Below are 10,292 nucleotides of genomic sequence, written 5' to 3'. Positions count from 1 at the left end.
AGTTTTTGCCTGTTGTTCTATCCCAGTGGTCAGCAAACTCATTAGTCAACAGAGCCAAATATCAACAGTACAACGATTGAAATTTCTTTTGAGAGCCAAATTTTTTAAACTTAAACTTCTAATGCCACTGCTTCAAAATAGACTCACCCAGGCCATAGAATTTTGTGGAAGAGCCACACTCAAGGGGCCAAAGAACCGCATGTGACTCGTGAGCCACAGTTTGCCAACCACTGTTCTAGAGTATTAACAACAGTTCCTTTCAGTTTTAAAAGTGACTGGGTCCAGATGTTAAATTAGACAGGCACTCTATTGATGGACAATTATAATGATATTATATTCTCAAAACAACCAAGTCTTAGTAGGGCTTTTAACAGGGGAGTTACTCCATGTAACTCATATTGTGAAAGCACAATTGATTGGTGGCACCAAAGAACAGAATGAAGACAAGAGTGGCTCTAACATAGGGGACAAGGGGACACTGCTGTGAGGTTAAGTCAGAACCAGGTTTCGTGATCCTTTATAAACCACAATGAGAAGTTTTCAGTATTTTCCCCTTGTGTGATGGGAAGCTTTGTAAAGCATTAAGTGGTTTAATTATAAATCATATTTATTCTTCTTGAAGGAATCATGTTGACGGTTGTATGGAGACTGTGGTGGTACAATTGCAGAATCACCGTGAGCATTGGAATGGACTATGACACTACAATCAAGAATCATCAGGCTTTAAACTGAGATGGGAATAATGGAGAGAGGAGGATGTTTGTCATGTGGCTTGGAGATTGCGCAGATGGGAGGTACTAAGTAGACATGTGAAAAAAGTGATGTCAGGGATGAATGCTGGACTTACTGGTTAAGCAATAAGATGGGTGTTGTTTAGGTGAAGGGGGGGTTAATGTATAGGATTTAGAGGGAAAATGTCCTCTGATTGTAAATATTAAGTTGGGTAAGTCTTTGCCCAGACAATGAGAGGAAAGAGTAGGGAATCACCTAAACTCACTCAAAATAATTCACTGATTTGCTGAGTCTAAAAGGTAATTCTCTTGATCTTAATGAAGAATTTTGGAGATTACTATATTATACAATCACATGCTTTCTGAGCAAATGTACCTGACTCCACTTAACAGTTTTTTGAGTAAAAATATAAAAATATACACATAATAGATATGCCCTTTTCATGGACAATCAAATTAATAAAAATAAAATCAATATATATCTGTCAGAGTTTAAACACTGTTCTGAACTTAGCCAAAAATTTCTCAAAATATAAAGGTATTAATGTATCATTAATTCTGCTTCATTTAAAAACATTTACTTTTTGTACACAAATAAAGAAAAAAGACTTCATTGATTTTGAGTCTCAGACACAGATCCTCATGTGAGTTTCTTTTATATCCACATCTGGCCTTGAGTAGGTAAGGGGAAAAGAAAACTCATTCAGGAGCCAACTCTACTTTCATCAACTGTGAATACTTCTCAAAGCCATCTTTAAACACTTGTATTTCATTGCAGACAGAGAAACAGTAATTAATAAAAGAGTCTTTCTAGAAAAGAAATTGGTAAGAAACAATTCTTTGTTAAAATTGCTGGCAGTGAAATGTCCTGTGTTGGCTGCCTTCATCTGCTGTGAGTCTCACTCTCCGCCTCGAGGATACTGTTCTGAGTGCCCCAACTCCTTTCATTCAAGTACAACAGCCACATAACAACTCCATAGAGTAAATGGGAGTGTGAATAGCATTGGATACAATAAATAATTGGGTAAAAAACCTCTTTGCACCTGCTCTTCTTTCCTTTTTATGTATTTTAAGAATTTAGATCTAAGGCTTAAAGGCAGTGATTTCACCCAGTGATTGCTACATTGGATTGCAATTGCTTTTTCTATTTCATTAGAAGTGGTAACATGTGCTCACACTTAATGACTATTTAATTCACTAATTTAGTCAACTATGACAGTAAAATCCTGTTGACTTTACTAATGAATTACTGCTTATCAGGAGTGATAACATTAAAATCACTTCAAATACAAATTGTCTTGAGATAAAAGTACAATGTAAAGTATAATGGTTCACTGTGTTCTGAATTGATTTTAAATCTATTTCTATTGAAGAATAGTTGATCCTTCAAAAGTGGGCTGAAGGCTCTTCCTTTCTCCCTAAAACTATACTTTATTATAAAGTGTTCTTTCAACATGTCTCAAATACAAAAGTAAAAGGACACTGAATGTGGTATGTGGGTAAATTTAGTCCAAAAATAATTTTAAGCATTTCAAAAATGTAAGAGCCTGCAGAGAACTTACCATAAAAATCTTCAAATATATAAACCAGTTGTAAAAAGGAAAGAAAGCATGACAACCAGAGGGTGATATTTTGTTTTAAAACATCTTGTGGAAATTAGTATAAAAATTAGTGTTCTAAAAAGTGATGAGCTTCAAATTTTAACATTGAGTTAGATCTCCAGGAGTAGTCACATGGTTGAGAGACAATAGCACTCCAGGCTTTGGCATCATTATGTAAAGTGATGAAATTATCAACAGAACAAGGACTTACCCAACACCTTGGAGTGTATTGCCGCTCTAAATATTTTATCAAGAATGACTTAATTCACTCATAAGACATCTAATTTGAATAAGGTAGAAAGGAGGAATTTAGGGTAATGGTTGTTTTGCAATAACCAAAATGGCTGAAGAATGATTATATTGGTGTTTTCACAAGTCAGCTGCAGGAGCATCTGATTGAGTCAAATGCTTGCATACCTCTTTTGTCACTAACAGATGAGGATTTTTTTAAAAGGTGAGCTTAGCAGGGGTGGGGAACATCCTGCCAGTGAGCCATGTAAGACCTGCAAAATCATTTGGTCTCGTCCTGCCAAGGCATTAGGGTTGCATGAATTAAATGTTTGTCCAAATATAACAGGCTAATATTTTAAGTTGCTAATTTTATATGTCCTGGTAATGATGTTATAAATATCCAATTGGCCCTTGACAGTAAAAAGGTGCCCCACTCCTGGATGGGAATTAGAGGTTTAGTGGGCAGGAGGTAGTCAAATAGTAAAGATCCCTTATTATAATAGATGGGTCATTCATATTTATAGTCAAGTCTCTATGGGCCATTTGTTTATGAGTCAATTAGTGTATTTCTTCCTACTTTTTCAAAATGTTAAGCTGTTTTCTTCAATGGAGATTGTGTATATCATTCATTTTCTTTTATTGTTTTCCCCCACCTACTCCGACCTATAGGCTCAAATATTACACAATTGGAGAAGCTTTCCTGACCACCCCTCTAATGAAGTGCCCTGCTATTATTCTCTGCCACTTCCGGAGCCTTGCTCTGTGTGTGCTCTTTTCCATGGTCTAGCATGAAAGTTCCAGGACCTCAGAAGCCTTGTTTTTCTTAGTGGGCACTCCAAATTATTAGTCAGCAGAGTGACAGGTATTCATTTAGTACCAAAATGTATTGATTTAAAAAAAAAACACAAACTAACAAACACTTATGACCAAGAATAAATAACAACATATTAGCTTTCTTATAAATGCACAGGATAAAATTAAATTAGATGGGAATGATCATGGAGATATAGAAAACCTAAGCATATCAAGATACATGAAAAAATTAGAACTCTTTCAAATAGATTCTTCCCATAGAATCTCCCTCCAGATAGTTTTATGGGTGAATTACTGCAAATTTGGAATAGATAACTCTGGTATTAGTTCTACTTTTTAGTAGCATGCAGGAAAAGAATCGCTTCTCAATATATTTACAAAACAGTGCTATCCTGACAAAGTCTGCTCATAGAGAATATTTGACTTATAAATATTGATTCCAAGCCATAAATAAAACATTAACACACAGAATCAAATAAAGCATCAAATGAATAATATACTCAAATATAATTTATTTTGGCAAGGTAGGAATAATTCAGAACTAGGAAATTAAATGTATTTTATAATATTAACTGGTCAAAATAAGAAAAGTCTAAAAATATTTACTGTTGTTGAAAAGGCATCCCTGATGAAATAGTCCACTAAAATGTGAACACAGGAATATTTTCTCAGCATGATGAACTAAAATGCAGAATGTTGAAGGGGGAGACATCAGGAGCATGCTAATTAGGAACTAGAAGGACAGGGAAGCTTTCCTTCATTTTAAAATTTTAATGGTGTTATGAAATATGTAGACAATTCAATCAGACAAATAAATAAGATAAAATGTGTATTTTAAAATAATGAGAAATCAATATAGTAATATTAACATGAGAGAATCAGAAAGTATCCTACTTATAAAATAATCTAGATCAATAGCTTTCTCATCTATGGTAAAAAATAGGTCAATGGGGGTAATTCTACTTGCAATAATAAACATATGAATGAAAATAAACTTAGCCCAATAATACTTAATATACATTATCACATGAAAATGTGCTGATGGGTGAAATAATTGGAAAAAAGGAAAACTTATTTTTCTTTGAATGAAGCAACATTTTAAGTGTGTTAATTGTCCTAATTTCAATTGGATATCAGTGAAAACCACATAATTAAAAATAGTTGAAAACTGATATTTTGAAGAATAATTAAAGCAGTAATTAGGAAAGATAGGATATAGTAGGATCTAGCTTATTCTACTTATATTTAACATTAAAAAGTTCCAATAAGGAGTAATGAATCTGAGAGATAAAGGGCATAGATCATATAGCAAGAAGTCAGATTTAAGATTACACAAATTTTGTATCTTATAAAAGTTCAATTTTATATTAGTGGGAAAATAAAAGAGGTGCTGGAATTATTATTTTTTAAAATATATTTTATTGATTTTTCACAGAGAGGAAGAGAGAGGGATAGAGAGTTAAAAACATCGATGAGAGAGAACCATCGATCACTGCCTCTTGCACACCCCCTACTGGGGATGTGCCTGCAACCAAGGTACATGCCCTTGATAGGAATCAAACCCGGGACCTTTCAGTCCACAGGCCGATGCTCTATCCACTGAGCCAAACCGATCCCGGTGAGGTGCTGGAATTATTGAACCATTGTTGTTATTACGACAAAAATATTTCCAAATAGAAATAAATGAGAAAGTGTGATAATGCATTATAAACCATTTACAAGAATATAAGACTATATACACATGAAATCTTTGGTTGATAAAAAGAATCTTTATAGTTATTTAGCAACCATAGATGCATATATACAATATATTGATATATTTTAATATTTCAACCAATAATTATAACTTGAAAAATTAATACTTTAATTTATAACACAAATTTAGAAGACTAGACTTTTTTGTTTTTATTTTGGTGTGAAGTTATATCATTTGGATTTTTATTCTAATAATTTTAGTAATTCAATAATCATTTTCAAATTAGATTTTTTTCCTTTTGTTAAAAATTGTGATTAATTTTCATTAACAGATAGAATACCTTCAAAATTCTTAATTCTATGTTTTGATTTTGAACTTGTCCTCTGTGTAGTATATTTAAAATGTAAATAGTTGAATGAAAATTTAACATGGATATCCAATGACTACATGTTGAGTGTCTCTCATACTTTTTAAAACTAGCAATTTATGTTGAGTATAGTCATTATTGCACTGGATTGATTGCTCTCTTTTGTTTCTTTCTCACTGATTTTGAACATTGAATTATGTAAGGGGTATATTATAATACTCAGCTGTTAAGATTTAAGAGGAATAACCACTGTATAAATATATAATTACTTGAGCAAGAGCATTTTGAATTTAAGCTTTCATGCATTTCCTAAATATAAAAGATACCTTTGGTTTGATATTAAAGTGACCAATTAAGTGTGTTGTTTGTCAGCCACCTGGCATAAGAAGTCTCATAGAATTGTCACAAAAGTGGTTTAGAGTAGCATTAGCATTTGTGCTTTATAGGTTTCACAGGACAGAGATCATGAGGCATCTGAGCAGTGTAGTGAGGATGGTTGTGTGTGTCGAATTCTCATGCACCTGACACTGTTCACAAGGACCACTGTGATGCATCTGTTCTACTGTGAAGAAGTGGATGTAATTACCTATTGATTCATGTTAGGAGACACATAAGAATAAATGTGTGGACATTTTAGCCACTCAAACAAAAGCTGAATTGACTCAGGATGGGTTTATAATGGAGGGATTTCAAGCATTTATCAAGGAGAGAACTTAAATATCTCCTCAGGTCATCTTCCTACATTGAGACTTTAGATAAAAGGCCAGATTCTAAAAAGTACTAAGTACAATTGATATCATACTTTCAAAATATTTATATTAGCATTAGAAAAATGAGAAAAATATTCAAAATGGAATATGTTAAAAAATTTCAAAAGAATACCATAAAGAAGTCATAAAGGAAAATGCATTTAAGTTCTACATATATTGGAATTAGAAAAAAATGATATGTTATCAAATAGATAAAGATTTACTCAAAGAGAAAAATTATATATAAAAAAGAAAACCTAAATTTTAGAATGAAACAGATATGTATTGGAGTGTAACTCAACTGCTTGCTATATTTAGACTTTGTCATTGTTATTAATCAATGTTTCTTTCTTTTTTTTTAAAGCAAACAAAAACATGAGAATAAAATTACTTGAACCTCTACCACTGTGGATATACCCTATGTAGTAGATTACATACTTGTTTCTAATTATTGACTTCTTTGCCATGTAACTGTGTAGTACCTACTACTTAAGTTTTAGGTTGAGATTATTTTTTCTGACAAATGCAATATTAAGAGACAGGATATGAACAAAAGAGTATATTAGACCATTTAAATATGTTTGTATTATTTTTGTTCCCTCTTATATTTCTACCAGTGACTACAATAATATTCCCTGAACACATTGACAGTCACTAGCCGTATCAGAGAGCACAGGTCAAGCAGACCTGACCCAAACTCATGGTAGTAAACAAGCCTAGCCCAGCTCAGACAAAATTGACCAAACTCTAGCCAATTGCAAACTGCTGAATAAAAACAAAAGTTGACATAAACCACTAAGTTTTTAAGGCTGTTACATGATGAGAACTGACTAATACATCTATTCTTGATATTTTGTTTACTATCTTGTTCACATATCTTGTTGGGTCTGTGCCCATACATTACACAAGCATAAACATATTCCAACTTATAATTTACAGTGTTATTGTAAACATTTTTTCATTATTCATATGTATAAACATATGCAGGGAGAGTCGATTACATTTTTATGTTAGAAAATATAATTAAGGACTGAGATTAATGTTCATTTAAATGTGTATTAGTGTATAATTTCTATACTGTTTTCACAAAATCAAGCATTTTGAAATAAATAACATTACAATACAATTTTTATACTTCCACATTAAGTATGAAATTTATATATTAATAGAGGACCAGTGCATGAAATTTGTGCACAGAGGGGGATGTCCCTCAGCCCAGCCTGCACTCTCTCTAATCTGGGACCCCTCGAGGAATGTCGGACATCACTCTCACAACCCAGGACTGCTAGCTCCCAACTGCTCACCTGCCTGCCTGCCTGCCTGATTGCCCCTAACCACTTCTGCCTGCCAACCTGATCAGCACCTAACTGCTCCCCTGCTAGCCCGATTGCCCATAACTGCCCTCCTCTGGGACCTGGTTGACCCCAACTGTCTTCCCCTGCAGGCTATATTGTGGTGGCCATCTTGTGTCCACATGGGGGCAGCCGTCTTGTGTGTTGGAGTGATGGTTAATTTGCATATTACTTTTTTATTAGATAGGATGTGAGAGGCTAAAAATGTGATGCAAATGTAATAAAAATCAGAAGATGTAGCTCAGAAAACGCCTCTACAAACAAGAGAACTAAGGCAAAGTAAGTGAATTTGCAATTTGGCTCATTATAATAACTTGTCACTTCCCTCTTAGTGTGCTAGTTTTTTCCTTTGCAACATTGGATAATAAGATAGATGACGTAAGTAATTCTCATACTTCATCTAATAAGTGGGTTGCCTTTTCTATAGTTATTTTCCAATTACCCTTAAGTGATTTATATCTGTCTTTGGAATAAAAACATACCAGTAGAAGTATACAACTCTAGACAATCTTACATCTACAAGTTTTGCTTTAATATTTGAAAAATATTATCAAAATTAGAAATAAAACCTTTTGACAAAAGCATATTGGATACAGGAGTTCAATAAATTAATCCCTTCCTTTTCATATTTAACTCACAAAAATTTTTTAACACTGGCACATGTATCAAATGGGGAAAAAAACAACAACCCAAAATAAACAAATATGTTTAAATGGTAAACTGAGCAGATGCTCAGTTCCAAGATTATTCCGCTTGTATCCACCTGGTAGAACATCTGATTTATCCCTGCAAGGTAGGTAAATTCCTGCTTTGCAGTAGAAAGCAGATAAGAACATATATTCTGGGTTGGCCTCTAGATCATGACCTGAGAGGGAAACGGGGTTTGAGGAAAGACTATGCAAGTTGGTTTATCATCTTCTTTTAATGTTTCTTCTCAGATAAGTTTTTATTCCTAGAGGTAAGCAATGAAGGGGAGGGGAGACTTCTCTGGAGTTTAGAAGAAGTGGGTTTATAGAAACTTGATACTATGGACAGGATGTTCTCCCCTGACCACAGGTGCCTTCTATTCATTCATCAGTGCATGCATAACCCAGAAAACAGCACCTGAGTCCTCCCTCTATGATGATCATTCAGAAACCATCTCAAAGGTGAACAATATAGCCCTTGCCTGCAGAAAAGTCAAATTCTATAGTGAGCTATGAACAAGTCAACATGGTAGATTGGGAGAAAGGCTGTAATTAAGTCAACTCAGGATGTTGTGGAAGAAAAAGAGGCTGCATGTAAAGTGCATTTCTGTGGAGCAAGACATGCATATGCCAATAGGTGGAAGGCTTCTGAAACTGCTCTGATAAATGAGGGAGTTTTATATAGTTTGATTCTGAGACGTAATATAGAAGAGGAGAAAAGTAAAATGAACTGAGTTTATAATTAAACTTATATTTCCAGTAAGAGAATTAACATATTGTCCTAAAAACAATAGTGGTGTATTAAATACACATAAGCAACAGTATTACATTTATATTCTTAAAAATATGATGTCAACATGAATGTGTGAAAAAGTTAGAGGTAAAATGAAGGAAGGCAGTGGGATCTTGCAGGAAGATGCCAAAACACTTCAAGTAAAAATAAAATCATACAGAACTAAACTAGGGTAGTGGTGGGGGATAAGAAAAGTGGCTGCTATAGTTCGCATGTGTTTTTATTCTGCCTAGCAATTTCATTGTTGTTTTGATTTTGTAAGGGCACCCTCCTTTGCTGACTCTCTATAGCACAAGTGTCAAACACAAGGCCCGCGGGCCAAATCCAGCCCGCCAGGCCTTGCAATGTGGCCCGCACCGCACTGTCATCACTGCACTCCGCTGTCAGTTTATGACATTGTCAGTTTATGACTGTTCAATAAACCATTCGGCCCGGAATTTAGGCTGGATTTTAGATTTTGGCCCCTTCTCTGATTGAGTTCGACACCCCTACCTATAGTGTAAGAGAGACTTGCCAATACAGGAAACTGCATTTGTTGGTACAGGGATGGCTACAGCTCCACATTGTTGAGTCATTGAAACCAATCCCCAAGACAAAAGTAATCCCCCCCCAAAAAAATATCTGTATGAAAATATATCCCAGAAGATGGGCCGGATAAGTGCTTTTTATAATTAAGTCACTGAAATAAAGGATAAATGGCAGTTAACTTGAGCCCTAAAAATGAGGTAAATAAGAGTCTTCTGTTATTAATCATTAATGACCACTGAATATTACATAAACACACATAACATTGATATATGATTGTATAGGCAAATATAGACTTGGAAGGATAATAATATATTCTCCATATAGTCAGACTTTGCCAACATGGCATCAAATGCAAAAGAAAACAAACAATAGCATCATAACACCCTCTCCCAATATGCAATGACTGACAGATTTCACTCTATAAAAATATAAAGGCACACATTTCCTTTGCTCTATAATATCAAAATTAAAATATTTAAATAAAAAAGTATTATGGAAAATAATTAAAGGAAGATTATAGGAAGGCATAAGCTTCATATTCTTGGAACATTTTAAAAAATTTCTCAAATGCTGATCAGAAAGGATAAAAATCACAGGAAAATGATTAGAAGACAATTATTTATAAAGAAGAAATTAACAAGTAAATAAATATGTTGCCAATAAAATAGTAAAAATGGGTAAATGATAACATCCAATAATAATCAAAATTTGATTGAAATGACTATAGTAAAAATATAAATTCACC

Source organism: Pipistrellus hanaki (assembly GCF_964339955.1).
Source record: "Pipistrellus hanaki genome assembly, chromosome: 6".
Taxonomy (NCBI): domain Eukaryota; kingdom Metazoa; phylum Chordata; class Mammalia; order Chiroptera; family Vespertilionidae; genus Pipistrellus; species Pipistrellus hanaki.
The sequence above is the reverse complement of the archived record's forward strand: the minus strand, read 5'-3'. Positions refer to the sequence as shown.